General features: G+C 38.2%; 1 pseudogene; it reads right to left on the bottom strand.

Moving 5' to 3' along the window:
• Nucleotides 1-18,373: 18,373 nt before the first annotated feature.
• On the bottom strand, nt 18,374-18,492 carry LOC138090953 (small nucleolar RNA SNORA70; annotated as a pseudogene).
• Between the last annotated feature and the right edge of the window lie 273 nt (nt 18,493-18,765).

The raw sequence follows: 18,765 nt of genomic DNA, 5'->3' as shown, positions 1-18,765 counted from the left end.
CTGGTTGAAGTTAAAGAAAACTCATATTAACAAGTTCTAAACATAAGGAAAGTTAATGAACAAAATTGGAATTCTGAGAAGGAACATGCACTAGCATTGTTGGGATCTAATTATTCAGCAGTGGCAATAGTTACTCCCTTGCAGAAGGGAATGCAACCCACTCCAGTATTCTTTCCTGCATAATTCCATGAACAGAAGAGCTTGGTGGGCTACAGTCCATGGGGTCGCAAAGAGTCAGACACGATTGAATGATGAAAACATTGACTCTCTTATGGAGGAATCATATTAATATGGCTTGGGTCATATGTCAATTCCTGTTGCCAGGGGCATACAATGCAACAATTAGCTTAGGCGTTGTTTTTAAACTATGTGCTTAGTAGGGAGACTGGCTTTGAATCATGAGGGGCCAACCAAGGCTCTGATCAGTGGTAGTTCTAAGTCTGTGCCTTTATTCTAAGTCAGTGAGAGGGATTGGGGGTGTAATTAAAGATGTAGCACAATATTTAATATATTTATATATATGACTCATACATGACTAAATACTTAAATATATATGTGCACAAGTATTTAGATTTTTTGACACATATTTAAAATTCAGAGACTAATGTGTGCCTGGGTTGTTAAAAACAGGGCAGTTTCTAAACACAATTGATGCTTTATTTTTTTTTATGTTATTCTCAAATAGGTGATTACTTTAGAATCATTATTTTCATAATTTTGATTATGTATTGCATATGGCATGCATACAAAGGAAGGCAAGGAAAACATAGGTCAAGTATTTTTCTTTTGTTTCTCATTTTTTTCTCTGTTGATGAAATTCCTTCTCATACTTAATCTGAAGATGAAAGATTGTTAAGGATTCAAAAGTCAAGCAGTATAAGACAAAGATGACATCAATCAAATACATTAAATTGGAAATGTTTTCATTTCAGATATTTTAGTAATTTGTCTCTGCCAGGTAAGCATGTTTATGTTAGTAGCAAAGGTAGGTTATTGTAAAATAGTTATTAAGGTAGAAATAAACTTTTCCAATAAACTCCAAGTAGAAAAATATCAATCTGTGCTATACAGACTATTATCATATTTTATAGTGATGTATAATTCAGAAAGCACATTCATAGTGTTTCATTTATTTCCTATAAAAGCCCAGTGAAAGAGGTATTATTATCCCCATTTATGAATGAAAAAATTGAGAATCAAAGAGATAAAATTATGTGTGTAAGAAAAAAATAATAGAAATCAGAGATAGAACTTGAATTTAAGACTCTTAGTTCTCCATCGGTGGGCTGCCATCTATGGCGTCGCACAGAGTCAGACATGACTGAAGCGACTTAGCGGTAGCAGCAGCAATTCTTCATTGAGGGCTCCTTCCTGGAATATCAAATCTTTTCATACCTACAATTAACAGGTTTGAAGAGGATTTATTATTCTTTCACATATGAGATTACAAGATAAATTTGGGGCAACACTAATATAAATATGATACTGGAGTTCTTAATGGCAATGCAGGGGAGGATTAGAGAAAAAAGTATACACAAAATATCACAAGTATGAAGAAAATCAAATAATGATTATTGCAGATGAATGTAGGGGGTACCGAGCAATGAAGTCAATAACTCCCACCTGCTTAATTATAAATTCTGAAACCAGAGAGCTGGTTCACCAGAGAACAAAACAGTGACTCTATGTTTATGCAACTTCCCTATAACATGGCTTTCCACTAGCTGTGAGTTTTATGAAGGACAGGGGCTTTTACCAATCAATGTGAAAATATTGTGATTTCAGACATGAAAGGGTTAAAAGGGAACACATTCAAAGCACATATCACCAGAGTAGAATGGTCCCTGTTTTTATACCTTTCCTTGTTATATGGGTCTTCTTAATGAGGAAGTGACCCTTTCTTCTAATGGGAGTAAAAGATAAGTACCATAGATATGGTATTAAGTTGAAATATGACCCTGGGGGAATATATACATACTAAAGCAGTGAAGAGAGGTTTAATCATGAAATTACAGATAGAAAGTTCTTCAGTGGAAAAAGGAAGCAAAAGCAGGCATTTTGCTTCTCCTTGTTGTGAATAAGTGATCATAGGATACCTAGGATGAAAATCAAGAGGCAGCTGAGTAAGTCTCCACTAAAACTGTATAGAGGGAACACATCCAGGTCTAATGAGCAGGGTCATGACTCCAGCAAACATTACAGAATTACTCATCAAAATCCAACTCCCAGGTCAGTTCGCATGACCTGAGCCCCTTTAATGAAATAGAAACTGGGCACTCATTAAGAAGTTTACAGTTATTTCACAGTAGTCTCTGCGAATCTTCCTCCTAGAATTCTTTAAATAGACCTCAACTTGTTTAAGCTAACAAACTGGCTGAATGGCATACCATAGAATTTGTAGAGTACTTAGCATTGGTTATGATCAAATTAATTCCTAGATCTCTACAATATCACCAGTCAGAGTTAGGACTTATAGATGCCCCATGATTGCAGCATTTTGATGTAAATCTACTTCATGTTAAGCTCAGGAGGAATCTGCGTTTACCAGGTTGTTACTCCCTGAGGTCCTGATTATGCAGAAACAAATTTGTTTCGCTTTCTTTATGATCATCACAATGATTTCATAAGTTATGAGGTAGTGTTCTAACTGAAGAGAGGACAAACTGACACTTAGGACTGTCTCTAAATAGCGAATCAAATTAACAAATGATCATGATCCTGGAAGACTGTATTGACTAGTGTTACTATCAAACAAATGAGAGATACAGGGGTGTTCATCTTTACTTTCATTTAACTTCCTTGACTGTATTCCTAAAAGACAGGTAGTTCTTGGGGGGAAGGGAGAATAATTTAAGTTTAATGAATTAGTGTCTCCAATTACATATGTTGTTCCACATAAGGTCCTCTTCCCGGAGCAATTTAATATAGAGATTTGTATATACTCTGCAACATAGTGATCTGGAGAACTAGTCCCTGTTCCTGTAAATAGATGTTTACTTTTACCTGGCAAGAAGAGCAGTATACCTTCAGGGTCATAACTCTTGAACACATCAGTTCATATTCAGACTAAAGGATCTACAAAGCACTTTTTTTTTTTAACCAACTACAATGATGATTTCATATTCATATGTTCTAAAGTTTAAGAAGTACAGGCATCCAAGCCTGATGATATAAATATGCATGTAGAAGGTAAATTAAATTATCAGGAAGTAAAAGGTCATTTAGTTAATTCATCAGCTGCAGTGAAAAATGCTAGGATATTTCCTCCAAGAAAAACAACAAATTATTTTCTCCTACACCTAAAAAAGTGTGTATCACTAGACTTTGGAGAAACTATATATATATGTCTGTGTTTGCACTTCAACTGAATGAACACGTGAACTCACAAGTTCCCCTCCTTTGAGTGAAGCACAAAGAAAGGGAAATCTTAGTTACTAATTCATATTAAGTGTTGCATTTCCTTAATTTCAATGGAGGTTTCTCTCTTGATTTAAAGACTCAACATCATGCACCTCCCCTTCATCACACTTCTCACTGTTGTAATTTTATGTTTTATTTTTTTAATGACCGCTGTAGTCACCAGACTGTAAGTTTCACAAGGATGGAGACTGTCTTTTGTTTTCACTATAGTATCCCAGAATGCATTACAATGTTTTCTACAGAGAAAGCATAAAAAAATTATTGAAAAAATAAATTTGACATTATAAATGGAAATATATATACACATATACATTTCTTTTTAATCTACTTTACTGATAAGATATATGTTGTTATCCCAAAATATTAATTTAGTTTACTCTCAATGAATGTCTTTGCTGTGACTATAAAATTTGGAGTTAGAGATTTCCTTTGCATTAATTTATGCAGCGAGACCTTACAATTCTGTTAAAGTCAAGTCAATAACAACTAAGTTGTTAAAAAAAAAAAATTGAAGAGGAATAATCATAAAAATGCTTAATTTTAGAGGAAGCTTACCTCTGTCCCACCTCTTCCTAGTTCATCAGGATGAAAAACAGCAATGATGAGATCATAGGGACTCTACTGAGTCCTTAGACTACACTGAGATTCTCTCAACCAGTCTCTGTAGGCCTTTGGATATGAGGACCTCTCTTGGTTCCTTTTTCCATGTGAGCTCTTCTTTCCTTCCCTGTAACCTCTCAGAAAGCCCAATGGGTAAGAGATAGCCACAGTTTCCTTCAGGAAGCCCATTTCTACATCAGCTAGGCCTAAAAGTTAAAGAGAGGTACCTGGTGTACTTACTTTAGTCCTGTCCAGATTAAGCAGACAGGAACACTGTGCTTAATTATGAACCAAAATAGCCCACCAGAGAAGAGGACTGGGCAGAGTTCAAAGGTCCCTGGTGAAAATGAAGCACATTAATTTCCTGGTATGGCCCTCCTCCTGGGAATTTTCAGTGAGTTTAGGCAGTCGGTATGGATTTAGGAATGCTCAGTCCTGAGGATCTATCATACATATTCAGTGACACATGATACAGAAAGTGTATTGTGAAGGCATACTTTTTCTTCCATATAATACTTCTGACAGTTGTTGAAAATTGCAAAAACAAACACTACTGCAGTAAGCCAAATGTATAAAGAGCCCTTGGAAAACAATGAAATAATCAAGCAAAGAGAATCAAAAGAATGCAGCATTAACGGAACTTTTCTAGCAGAACCAGATTAGATCCATTCAAGGTATGAGGCTGAAGCTAGTGGGCTTTGTTGTTGTTTGTTCTCCTAATTACTTAATTATTCCTCTGATACAATCTGGATACTATTTATTTTTCAGTGTCTCCAAGCTAATTAAATAAGTACATTAAGGAATAAGAAGATCAAAGGGAGAGAGAACAGAGCACTGATCATGGAAATATGATTTTTTTAAAAGACAATATCCTTCTATAAATGCGAAAAGTGAAAGTGTTAGTTGCTCAGTCCTCTCTGACTCTTCGCAATTCTGTGGACAACAGCCAACCAGGTAACTCAGTTCATGGAATTCTCCAGGCAAGAATACTGGAGAGGGTAACCATTCCCTTCTCCAGGGGATCTTCCCAACTTCAAAATCAGGTCTCCTGCACTGCAGGCAGATTCTTTACCATCTGAGTCACCAGTATCTCTTACAATATTTTGTTGTCTATAGCTTTTTTTTTTTTTTAACAATAAATAAGAACTTGCCATTTTAATTGATTTAGCACCAACTATTGTTTTTCCAACCCAATTATACACATGCTATCCATTTATTTTAACTCATTTAAATATTTTTTTAAATATTTTAATCTCTAATCCCAACAACCTGGTTTTAAAAATGTTTTCCTCTGCATTGCTTGTTTTCTTTCTTCTCCCTTAAGCTTTTCCTCCCCTATTTCCCTCTTCTCACTTGTCAAGACATTCACTTGCCTCTCTTCCTACCATCTGCAGTTTCTCCCTGTGTCTGCCTCTGGAAACATGCATCTCTTCTTCCACCTCCTTCCCTTTCTTCTCTCACTCTCACATTCTTACTCCTTCACAATTTCTTTATTCCCTTCTTAACTACTTTTTTTAAAGTTACATTTTCTTTTCTCTTTTTCAGGGGAGGAAGAGTCTGAGCTATATGGGGGCAGAGAACTAAGGAGTAAAGCTTTAACCTCTCCTCACCTGAAAATAATTGAAAATCTTCAAGAAATGACAGTATTTGAATTGTATTCTATATTGAGGTTTATGTTAAGGTCAGAAAGCTTGGCTGAAATCTTTCCTGCTTAAAGCAAGAGAATGGAAATGCCAATCTGTCACATGGCTTTGCTTTGAATGTAATTGCCACTTACCTGTTTTAGGGATATTCAAATTGTCTAATGTATTTCTCTAATTAAACTGTTCCAAGTGTGATGCATTTTTGATTATGTACAATTATCTCCATTTCCTGGCATTAAATGTTTAAAAAGATCTCTGCTTGTAAGTGTCATTCCCTGCCTTTCTACAATAGACAACATATTTGACTGTCATCAAGGGGGCAGTTTCCCTAATGTGAAACCTAGAAATGAAAATTGTCCTCATCATCTACAGTGTTGCATTTGAAAAAAGAAGCCTTTTCAGGTAGTTGCTGTAAGAATATAAATTTGAAAAAAATATATCTTAGGTCAACTGCGTTCCAATGTTATGATTACTGCTTTTATCTACAAGTGATAGAAAAATTTCACATAAATGTAAGAACATTAATAATGCCAACTTTTGTCATAGAGTGAAGGCTTAAATACCATTAAAACATACTGTTTTATGATGCTCATTACTCTCTAGAGAAAATAAAAAATGAACACAAACATCTAGCTTTGTTCTGACTTTATAATGACATATTCTAAGAAATACATTCCTCTGTGAATATAATCAGCTTTCATATTTATCATATTTATCAGCTTTCATAATCAGCTTTCTCATTAGTGCCTTCTCTTTTTAGCAAAATCATGTTCCTACAGAAAAAAAGAAAAGCTGTTAGATGTTCACTGAATTACAGAGAAACCTATAGGATATAGGCAGAGACAAAGATTCAGTACTTCAGCTCCTGAAATGGGTCCAGAATTTCTGAGACATTTTTGTCTCTTAGATAAGCTGGTCAGAATCAGGATAGTCTCTAAAACTTTCTTCAGGAATACAGATCGCAGTAGTATAGGATTCTGGGAAATTTTACGTAGTGCACTTAACTAAAAGAGTAAACTGAACATTAAACAGTTCACCTCAGGGTATTATATCTTCTGAGCATAAGCAATTACTGTGAATAAAACAATGAATTAAAAAGTTAATATTAAATAAAAGTAAATTAAAATTGAATACAAATTAAAAACTAAAATAGAGCATAATAAGTGGTGATGAACACTATGGAGAGAGAAAAAAAAGAAAAAAAAAAAACAAGAACAGAGCATATGGTAGTGAGAGAGTCAATTTCTAGGTAGGTTGATAAGAAGTCCAGAGTCCCTGAGGAGAGGAGAGGGGTCTGAGTTTGGGGCTCCTGAGGAGAGAGAAGTGTCATAGGCTCTCAAGGACGAGAAAAGGACAAGCATTTTTTTATTTTTTTCCTACATCACTTTGTCTTAGTCAATATATGTTTCTCCTTAACAAGATTAGGATATATTTCTCCTTAACAAGAACCTTCTAACTAATCTTGCTATCTTAAAACTTGGGAGTGGGTTTGGTAAGATCTTTCTATTGTTAACTCTAATCTTAGTAATTTAAAATGTAAATTGTGGGAGTGGGTCTGGTACAACATTGAGACATTCTTTTGATTTATTGCAATAACTCATTATAAAAAGTATATAGCTCCCTTGCTAAGGCTAGTGAGGGGGCACTCTCTGTCCCCCTTCTGATGTTTGTGTCAGATGCTTTCCCTGTCCCTTCCATACTTTAATAAAACTCGGCTACACAAAAGCTCTTGAGTGAATAAGTCTGATTCCTGGTCGAAAAACTAAATCTTCGGAGATCAGGAATCCGACACCTTTCACTATAAGCTATCATCTTGAGAGCTTACCCAGGATCTTCAGGACAAGATAACAACCCTCAGAGCTCCAGCCTCTCTGCTTTCTCAGTATACACATTTTCTGCTTTATTTTACTAACTCTATGGTGTGCTGGTCTGTGTGAATGTAGAATGAAAGAGATGTACCAAAATGAGTATGAAATGAGTGTTGAGCCCTGCTCTGTGGTTTCGTGGTGCCTTGTGATGACTACAGGCAAGCCCCCAAAAGGGGAGCCTTGGCAGGGGTTTATACTGACCTGCCAATGCCAAGAGACACTCAAGGTTCCTGCAAGGGAAGAGGCCAGAAATGGGTGTAGCATGTGGACCAAACTTTCCTTTCTTAGTCACCTTTTCCTGGTCTCTTTGACCATTTCATAATCATGTAGGGAATTAGAACTACCAACCTACTCTGTCGGATCATACACTTCCAAGGGACTTGTGATCCATGACATTACTGTGTACTTTCACTTAGACCCCAAGTATGGAAGCCCGTATCCTTGCTAGGAGCAGAAAGTTACAAGAGCATGTTTGGGAGCAAGGCAGAGCTCTAGCTCCAGGAACATCTCTCAGGCTAGAGGTCAGTCTTTTGGCTGCTGCCTCAGAGGCCAGTGACCTGAAAGTGAGTCCTTATCATGGCTGTGCCTCTGATCTATGTGGACAGAAGTACTGCTGGTGATCAGGAGGTTTTTGAGGACACAGATCGGGAATTGCAGGATCTGGTCAGATTGGAAGTGGAATGGCTTCTTCTTCTGTAGTGCTAGCTCTTAGAAAGCCAGAGAAGGCTCTCTGATGCTTTTGTCTCAACTCCCTAGATATTCCTTTTGTGGGATCTGTGGAAACGAACTGGAATGAATGGCTCTAGCAGCTTGAGGACAAAAAAAAAATCACTTTTTCTTTGCTGGCCAACACTCCACCACCTCTTTTGCTGTACTGGCATGGTGACACTCAGAAGGGACATCTTGGTTGTTGTTTATCCCTTTATGGCTCACCATTTCTACTGCAGTCAGGACTGTCCTCAGGAACGTGCATAGGCACACGGAACAGGGACATGTCCCGTAGTAGTCCTAGCTTGGGAAACATCCCAGAAAACTACTCTGCTCCACTCCGGGTGGCATCAGAGGAAAAGGGTAAATCAAATCAAAGGTCTTGGTGGTAAGGAACTAAAAATCAATCTGGTCTAACCATGGTGCATCTCCACTCCACCTCGGGCGAGGGACGAGAAAGGAGCCTGTGTCGGTAAAGGACAGACTAAGTCCGACCAGGGAAGGAAATCTCGGGTGGAAAGTCTGTCTACAACCCCATCTATAGCAGGAAGTGATGCCTCCAGTGGAAAGAAGCCACGGCTGTGGATGCCGCTTTTTCTCTCTTATACATGGTAGCTAACAGTTATAGAACCACTCCTTTAAAACGTATTTTTAAAAACTGGGACAAGTTTGATGCCCAGGGTTTAAAAAAGATACATCTGATTTTCTGTGATAATGGATGGCCACAGTACCCTTTGGAAGATGGGAACACTGGCCAGGTGAAGGGTCTCTTAATTATGATACTGTTTTACAATTAGATCAGTTCTGTAGAAAACAAGAAAAATGGGTAGAAGTGCCATATATGTCGCTATTTATCTCTCTGCAAGACATGCCAGACTTTTGTCCTAAGGGTGCAGATTAGGGTGTGAAACCTTCAGCTCCCTCCTGTCGTCTTACTTACAGGAGCTCTTGCATCCAGGGCTCCCAACTGAATAGGCTGAGAATCAGGGCACCCTTCTAGGAGGGGTTACCTCAGCCTCAGTAGAAATTCAAACAGTACCAATTGTGGTCGAGACTACCCAGAGAATCCAAAAAACTATATAGAAGTCTTTACGGGATTAACTTTACTTTATGAGCTTACTTGGAGAGATGTAATGTATGTCTTGGGACCGACACTGACTCCTGACTTGAAAACTTGAATTCTCGGGGAAGCTACTACCTTTGGAGATGAATGGCTTGAGTGTGAGGCAAAGGGAAAGAGGGAACACAAAATAACCCTCCTTCCTACTGGGAGCCAAGCAGCTCCCATAACAGAGCCACTTTGTCAGATGTATTATTGAAGGACTCAATGCTAAGACTTTAATCTGCTAAATAGGATGACAAAGAACAGGGAGAGAGGGAAACTCCTGGTAAATTCCTAGATAGACCATGGGGGGCTTTCTGCAAGCTTATTGACATTGATCCTGAAAATACAAAGAGAAATGATCTTAGATTTCTCAGTCAGCTCCAGATAACTGGCCTAGGTTACAACAACTGGCATTTGGACCAAATCAGTCTTTAAAAAAAAAAAAAAAAACTGTTACAGTTGACTCAGACAGTATATTATGGTAGAGATTATGAGGAGGAAAATAGGAGGGAAAAAGAACCAGGCAAAAAACTGAAGCCCCAACAATGGCTGTTAGATCTGCTCTGAAACAGCCTGAGGGAAAATGCCCAGAGGAACCCAGATGAAAAGGGATGGACTTGTTATTACTGTGGAAAGGAGGGGCATCTCAAGAGAAGTTGCTTTCAGGTGTCTAAGCCACCCTTGGCTCTCCATCCGGTCTGAAAAGGATCACACTGGAGGAGAGACTGTCCTTAGAGGTGTAGGCCCCAGGGGTCAGACTCTCAGGACAATCAAGACTGAAGGTGCCTGGCGGTCCCCACACAAGCTCCTGTCCTAATAACACCTGAGGAATCCCGGGTATTAATAACTGTGTGTGTGTTGGGGCCGGAGGGTGGGAGGGTTGAGGGGGGCGGGGGCAGGCGTCAATCAGTTGATTTTCTTTTGGACACTGGGGCAACTTTCTCTGTGCTCACTGAAGCCCCTTGTCCACTTTCCTCCTGATCCACTATTGTAATGGGTTTGTCTGGATGAGCCAAATGCTATTATTTCAGTCACCCTTTAAGCTACAACTGGGAGTCTGTGCTGTTTTCTTGAGTTTCTGATTGTGGCAGAGTCTCCCTCACCCTTCTTGGGAAGGATATAATGAGCAAGGTCCAGGCCTCTGTTTCCATGAATCTGGAGCCTGCTCTTTCTGTCTCACTAATTGAACAAAATGTAAATCCTAAAGTGTGGGCTGATGGAAAAACTGTGGGTTGAGTACAAAATACTGTTCCTGTTGTTATCAAGCTCATCAAAAGCAATACCCACTAAAGCCCAAGGTTAAGGAAGGGTTAAAACCCATCCTTGAAAATTTAAAGGAACGAGGGCTATTAATTCCCTGTAATAGTCCTTACAATACTCCTATTTTGGATATAAAAAATGTCAAATGATAAATGGAGACTTGTTCAAGATATACAAATAATAAGTGCCTAATCCTTATACTTTATTGTCTGAAATTATTGCATGGGCCAAATATTTCTCAGTAATTGATTTAAAGGATGACTTCTGTTCTGTACCATTGGTGGATTAAAGTCAATTTCTATTTGCCATTGAAGACCCTACTCAGCCAGCTTCTCAGTTAACCTGGACAGTTTTGCTCCAGGAATTTCCTGACACTCCCCACCTATTTGGGCAGTTTTTCACAGGATCTACAAAACTCTAACAACGCCAAGGCAGTTGGTGCTACAGGATGTAGATGATATTCTGCTCTGTGCTGAGACAGAGGAAGCTTGCTCACAAGCCTCAGAAGACCTCCTAAACTTTTTGGTTGGCTGTGGTTATAAGGCATCAAGGGAAAAGGCTCAGCTTTGTCAACAATTTGTTAATTATCTGGGCCTAATCATATCAGAAGGGGCTAGGGCCATAGGCCCCGAGATAATTAAACCTATACTAAATTATCCCTTACCTATGACTTAAGACAGTTGAGAAGATTCTTGGGCATTACAGGCTATTGCCACATTTGGATTCCAGGTTATGGGGAATTTGCCCAGCCTTTAATGAGGGTTCAGACTGCTCCTTAAAAGAAGGGACTGTTTCTATGGCAGAATGTTTTAGTGCATAGATATTGTCATAGATCCTGAAGCCTTAGAATTAATTATGTGACTCAGCTTTTAGCTTTTCAATGGACATTATGAGAACTCCAGGAGGAGATCCCTGACCTAGCCTTCACAATTGGTCTAACTGCTGGGTCTACAAAGCGCTCCCCCTACTCATCAATTGAAGACTTCCCATGGTGGGTTTCTCCAGTTCAAGGAAAGGACTTTTCTTCAATTCTGCGAATACCTTCACCAGCAACAATTGTATGTGATGCCTCTTCTTGATCTGATGACATCTAACAATCCTAAAATGGACTGATACAACTTTGGACATAATGTAACTTTTAATTTTGATTTTGTTTTAACTTGGTATAATGACTATTTTGCCTTACATCTGTAACTGTATAGCAAAGTTTATTTATAATGGTCTAAAAACTTTTAAGTTACAAATGGTTGTCCAGGCTCCTACAAGTGCCACAGCCTCCTCTGACTATTACTTGGGGCCCCTGGATCAGACACCCTCAGTATGAGGGTTAGGAGAATATGTTGCCTCAACAATTCAGGGACAATGCCCCTCAACAGCAGGAAGTAGTTATAGAATGAAAAAGATGTCCCTTTCCCTTGGCAATATAATTCTCCTAAAAGAAAAGGGGGGGAATGAGAGAGTCAATGCCTAAGTATGTTGATAAGAAGTCCAGAGTCGACGAGGAGTGGAAAGGGGTCTGGGGCTCCCGAGGAGGAGAGAGGGGTCAGAGGCTCTCAAGGAAGAGAGAAGGATTTTTTTTTTTCCTACATTGCTTTGTCTTAGTCAATATAACAATGTATCTTGCTGGAGGATATATTTCTCCTTAACAAGAACCTTCTAACTAATCTTGCTATCTTAAAACTTTTATACTGTGGGAGTGGGTTTGGTAAGACCTTTCTATTGTTAGTTCTAATCTTGCTAATTTAAAATGTAAGTTGTGGGAGTGGGTCTGGTACAACATTGAGACATTCTTTTGATTTATTGTAATAACTAATTTTTTTAAAGTATATAGCTCCCTTGCTAAGACTAGTGAGGGGGCACTCTCCAACCCCCTTCTGATGTCTGTGTCAGAAGATTTCTCTGTCCCTTTTCATACTTTAATAAAACTCTGCTACACAAAAGCTCTTGAGTGATCAAGCCTGGTCCCTGGTCCTGAAGCTAAATCTTTTTCTTTGGATATCATGAATCCTACCCTGCTCATCATAAGGTATCAGAAGTGAAGAGTTGATTCTCAATTTGCTGATGGTTAAGACTCAGAGCAAGGTGATACTTGAGTTAAGACCCAGTTGGAGGTAAGAAATTGAGCTATGAAGATAAGGTGGGGAAGGCTTAAGTTTAGTCAATACCAAGAGAAAAGGCTGTCAGGTAGGAGTGAGCTTGGAGAATTTAAGAAATAACAAGGAGAGCTGTGTAACTGGCATTAAGTGAATGACAGTAGTAAGAGGCGCTCACAAGATGATAGACAGTTGCATCTTTTGAAATACGCACATAAACAGCTAAGCATATAAAACTGTTAAGCAGTTTTGGTGTTCAACTGCAAACAGCCCAGAGAATAGTATATTTGTTCACTCGGGACCACTTTAAAGTCACTCATCAGCATTAGTTATGGTACCTCTGAAAGTCTTGGTTTCTCTTGTGTATATCTTTCTACAAAATACATAACTATATTTTGAAACACATAGTCCAAAATAACGTAATTCCCGATATACATCTTGTGCATATCCTTTGAAATTACCACATACTGGCCCTGACAGCACACTCAGCATAACCCACATGAAGTTCATTATCTTCCTTCCTACCCTATTCTCTTAGTTACTCAAATGAACATTTAAATAGAAAATCCTGTTTAGATAGTTGAGTCTCCTGTCCTCTTTAATATCAGACCCAGAATTTAGCAGAGCTCATCTTACTGCTATAAAAGTCTACATTTTCTTAGCTTCTACTTTCAGCCAGTTTGGCAATATGACTAAATTTGGGTAAATTAGATGTGACCATAAGTGCTGTTTGGGTCTGACTGTTTAAGGAGAACTAACTCAGTCTACATTCCTGCTAGTAATTCGTCTTCTTGAGTGGGAGATAAATGAAGTTCTTGGACCGTGGTTGTAAGGTATCTGATGGAAACATGAAGATGGGAGCTTTGTACTAGGATGGTGAAATAAAAAGACAAAAAGTGTGGTTCACTGATGATACTATAGAACTACGATACTGTTCTGGAGTGCCTACCTCCTAATTTTTCTATGTGAGTTTAAACAATACCTGTGCTTCATCTAGAAACTCTTATTCTGAATTGTTATGTTCATCTGAACTGAATCCAGTCAACAGATACAACCATTCTTTTATTGGTCCATATTTAGAACCATCTTTCACTCTACTTTAATTTCTTCTATCAGGTACTAGTAGTTAGCTGTAACATTCTACCCAGTTACCATTCGATATCTAAACAATCTCTTATCTAATTAACTGCCTCTCTCTCATGACTTACAATATAGAGGATTGAAGGCATTTTCTTAAGGGTGTCTATAGTCAGATGGAAAAATAATTATCCCCACATATAGATCTATTCCATCCTCTTTCATGTTCCATTTCTGCTGGTCATTTAATTTTATTATAACTTTCAAAGCTGCTCCAGTATTTGTGTTTCCATAAACAACATACTTGGCAATATCACACTCCATTTGTCTCCATTCTCACTTATGAATCAGTCATAGAGATACTTTTCATATCAGAAGCTGTCAGACACACATCTATATCTAGTCTTTTCAATGCCTGAGTTGCCCTTATTTTTTTATCAAAATACTAGCAAGATGGGATAATAGAAATTCACATGGGTGTAAAATAAAGCACACACAATTTGAAATCTTCAGTTAAGGACTTCTCAGTGGCTTAAACTTCAGGAATTTTCTTACTCTTTCTGAATATGAATTTTATACTCAGTAAATTGTCGATAAATAACATCTTGCCAGTATTGGCTTTAAAAGTAAGTTAAAAATAATAGCCTAGGGTTGAATCCTTGATGGAGCAAGAGGGAAAAATTCTATCCCTCCACCTTAAATATATGTAGTACATGTAATATATATGGACACATAATTATTGCTTTTAGATATTGGTCAATAGGCAACTGTCTGCTATGAAGGGAAGTTGTCTTCTCAGAAGGGAAAAAAAATCACTGATGCTTGCTTCCAGGTACATTTCAGACAACTTGGCAAGTAAAGAGGACCAGGGAGTTCATCAACATCTTTTTCAGTTCAGACAGTATCTAAGATCAGGAAATCTGAGGTGGCTGGAAATTTTCAGGCCTGCAAAAAGGCAAGAGGATATAAACAGTAAATGAGGCCCAGAAATCAACATAGTGGACTACTCAGATCTTGGCCGAATACTAAAACATAGATTTGTGAGATGAAATTCCACAATATCAAGCACAGAGGAAAAGGGGAGCTGTAAACTTTATAGTTCATACAACTTTACACAGGAATGGGAGGCTTTAAGATCCTGCCAGCCATAGTGTTACTCCACCTTGATCACTTAAAGCATTTTGTATAAAAGTCAAAAGGAAAGACTTCAGTTGTAAGGTTAAATAATTGCTAGGGTAAAAGCTACTCTGCTGTTGCTGCTAAGTCGCTTCAGTCATTTCCGACTCTGTGCAACCCCATAGATGGCAGCCCATTAGGCTCCCCAGTCCCTGGGATTCTCCAGGCGAGAACACTGGAGTGGGTTGCCATTTCCTTCTCCAAAAAGCTGCTCTAGACCTATATAAAGAAAGCTGATGAACCAGACTTGAAAATACCAAAGTGAATCATGTGTAACTTGACAAATATGGTTGGAAGAAAAGGATACCCTTTATAGAAAGAAAGAAACTTCAGCCAACTTTGGGTTGGGATGATCCCCTGGATCAGGGAAAGGCTACCCACTCCAGTATTCTGGCCTGGAGAATTCCATGGACTGTATAATTCACGGGGTTGCAAAGGGGCAGACACGACTGAGCAGATTTCACTTCCATAGAACCAAGTATCAGTTCAGTTCAGTTCAGCTCATTCATGTCTGACTCTTTGTGACCCCATGAACCACAGCACGCCAGGCCTCCCTGTCCATCACCAACTCGCGGAGTCCACCCAAACCCATGTCCATTGAGTCAGTGATGCCATCCAACCATCTCATCCTCTGTCGTCCCCATCTCCTTCTGCTCTCAATCTTTCCCAGCATCAGGGTCTTTTCAAATGAGTCAGCATCAGGTGGCCAAAGTATTGGAGTTTCAGAACTAACTATATCAAAGCATTAAAAACTGTGAAAATATAGAAGCAGCAATAATACAATACAAGAGAAATTTTCTACAAAATTGGAGTGGGCAAAGATTTCTTAGTTGACAGTAAAAAGAAAAGGGAAAAACAAATTGTTAAAGTGACTTTATCAAAATTAAAACTTCGTAAAATTTTACCATGAAGAAAATGAAACAGCAAGCTATAGGATGCAAGAAAAAATATTTCTTTCTTCCTTTTTTTCTGTACTACCACTATATCTTGAAAATTATCTTATTGATTGTATTACAATCAACATTATTTTTAGTTTTTAAAAATCAGTATACTGAAAACTATCATGGTGACTATTTCATTAGGGATAAATAAGATATCAATTGCAATGATATAAAACTAACTCTTTTTTATTGCAAAATTGCATGCATTTTTTAATGAAGATATTTATATTCCAAATAGTTGGCCATTTGCATGGAAATTAGAATATGGTGGTTACAATGACTTATTAAATTGGCTACCAGACCACAATGAAGAAAAAAATCAATTAAAAAGCATATATATATCCTGTAGCATTTATTTGTATTATACAATTAACATATTTTCCTAGATTTAGCATTAACAATATTCTGTTTTCTGTAGAGAGTCTATCCAAGTGAAATGAAAGGCTCTGAGTACATTTTATGCCATGCACAAAATATCTAGCTTATTTCTACTATGTAGCTGATGGACCATAAAGCATGATGCCAGATATAAAACAGAGCTGTTAAAATGTATCACATCATTTTATAGATTAGGAAAGTGCTAAAATTATATGCTATTTCAAAGATGCCACAAAAATTAAGCAAAATGACCCCACCAAGCCTTTGTTAGTTTTAACAATGCAGCCCCTCATAATTTAAACCACTCTTTTGACATTCAACACAAAACCCAGAGAAAATCCTCATTTTTACGGAAGAAGAAACATAACTAAAGTGCATCTTCCTTTCTTGCTTCAAAAATATCTGGTGAAGGAGAAATAGTAGTCTTGGTAGTTCAACAAACCTAGTTTTAAATTTTTGAATTGCCCTGAACCAATAACCTCAGATATGCAGATGACACCACCCTTATGGTAGAAAGTGAAGAGGAACTAAAAAGCCTGTTGATGACAGTAAAAGAGGAGAGTAAAAAAGTTGGCTTAAAGCTTAACATTCAGAAAACTAAGATCATGGCATCTGGTCCCATCACTTCATGGGAAATAGATGGTGACACAGTGGAAAGAGTGTCAGACTTTATTTTGGGGGGCTCCAAAATCACTGCAGATGGTGACTGCAGCCATGAAATTAAAAGACGCTTACTCCTTGGAAGAAAAGTTATGACCAACCTAGATAGCATATTCAAAAGTAGAGACATTACTTGGCGACTAAGGTCCATCTTGTCAAGGCTATGGTTTTTCCAGTAGTCATGTATGGATGTGAGAGTTGGACTGTGAAGAAGGCTGAGAGTTGAAGAATTGATGCTTTTGAGCTGTGGTGTTGGAGAAGACTCTTGAGAGTCCCTTGGACTGCAAGAAGATGCAACTAGTCCATTCTGACGGAGATCAGCCCTGGGATTTCTTTGGAAGGAATGATGCTAAAGCTGAAACTCCAGTACTTTGGCTACCTCATGCGAAGAGTTGACTCATTGGAAAAGACTGTGAGGCTGGGAGGGATTGGGGGCAGGAGCAGAAGGGGATGACAGAGGATGAGATGGCTGGATGGCATCATGGACTCGATGGATGTGAATCTGAGTGAACTCCGGGAGTTGGTGATGGACAGGGAGGCCTGGCATGATGCGATTCATGGGGTCTCAAAGAGTCGGACATGACTGAGCAACTGAACTGAACTGAACTGACTATGGAGGTCAATAATTTCTCTGGACAAGAGCAAGAGTTGATATATCAATCCCAACAGGGTTGATCTGAGGATTTAAATGTGAACCAGACATATGATAAATATTTTCTCCAATTCTCTGAGACTGAAATATAGGAATTGAATATTCCAGCAGACACAATTAAAGGTGGTAACATGGCATGCTACATGGGGAACTGTGGGTTCTGTTTTCCCAAAAATCATTATGCCTTTAATTTTGGCATATGTTCATTTTTAGGCATCAAAGTAAAACTGAATATACTTGTCATCAAATAATGAAGTGAAAGAAGATACTTGAGATAAAACAATGACTATTAGTTTTTTTGACAGGAAAGTAGGATTTATTGGTAGGCATAATTAAGGAATGAATAGTGCTAATGCTCTCATGAGTGCACTGCCAGCCATTTGTCCAGGGGACCACAATTAGGGACGCATCAGGTGAGCTACTTTTCTGCCACCATGTTTTCAAATTCATCTGCATTAAACTTAGTAAGTGCCCACTTCTTGGAGATGTGGACCTTTAGGCATCAAAGGAACTTGAACTTGGCCCTGCAGACTACCTCAATCACATGTTCCTTGCTCTACAGCTTGGTGCAGATATAGACATTATGACTTGTCCAGTGTGGACCCTGGTCAGTGTGCCCTGGGGCTTTCCAAATGCATCACACATATCTGTCAGGAGCCTAGACAGGGGACAGCATGCCAGTCTTCAATGTCCACTAGAAAGAGTTGTCTCCAAGGTCCCTATGGCTATGTGTACAGGCAACAGGCTGCATACACTACCAAGGAGTTAGATATGAGGCAGGCATATGATAAATATTTTATCCAACTCTCCAAGATTGAAATATAAAAATTGAATATTTCAGTAGCTGTCTGCAGCTACTGCACACTGGGCCCTCATGGGGAAAAGAGCACAGTTGGCTTAAAAAATAGCTATTATTTTTGCAGCACAGTTGGCTGCAAAAATAGCTATTATTAATAAAATTATACTCTCATTGCATTTTAAAAACTTATGAATAGAAGAAAGGAAGACACACAGCTTCATTTACATAATATTTCATATCTTATAGATCAGTTGCATATAATGTTTTATATACTGCTCTTGATATATCTCATATTATCCCTACTTGCTTTTTTTTCTGTTTTCCAGATCCTATCTTCATTCTGAGAGAGGCTTAACACAGGAATAATAGACTCAATATTCTTCTC

Source organism: Capricornis sumatraensis, chromosome 14 (assembly GCF_032405125.1).
Source record: "Capricornis sumatraensis isolate serow.1 chromosome 14, serow.2, whole genome shotgun sequence".
In the NCBI taxonomy this organism is placed as follows: domain Eukaryota; kingdom Metazoa; phylum Chordata; class Mammalia; order Artiodactyla; family Bovidae; genus Capricornis; species Capricornis sumatraensis.
Note: the sequence above shows the minus strand (reverse complement) of the source record. Positions and strands in the feature narration are given on the sequence as shown.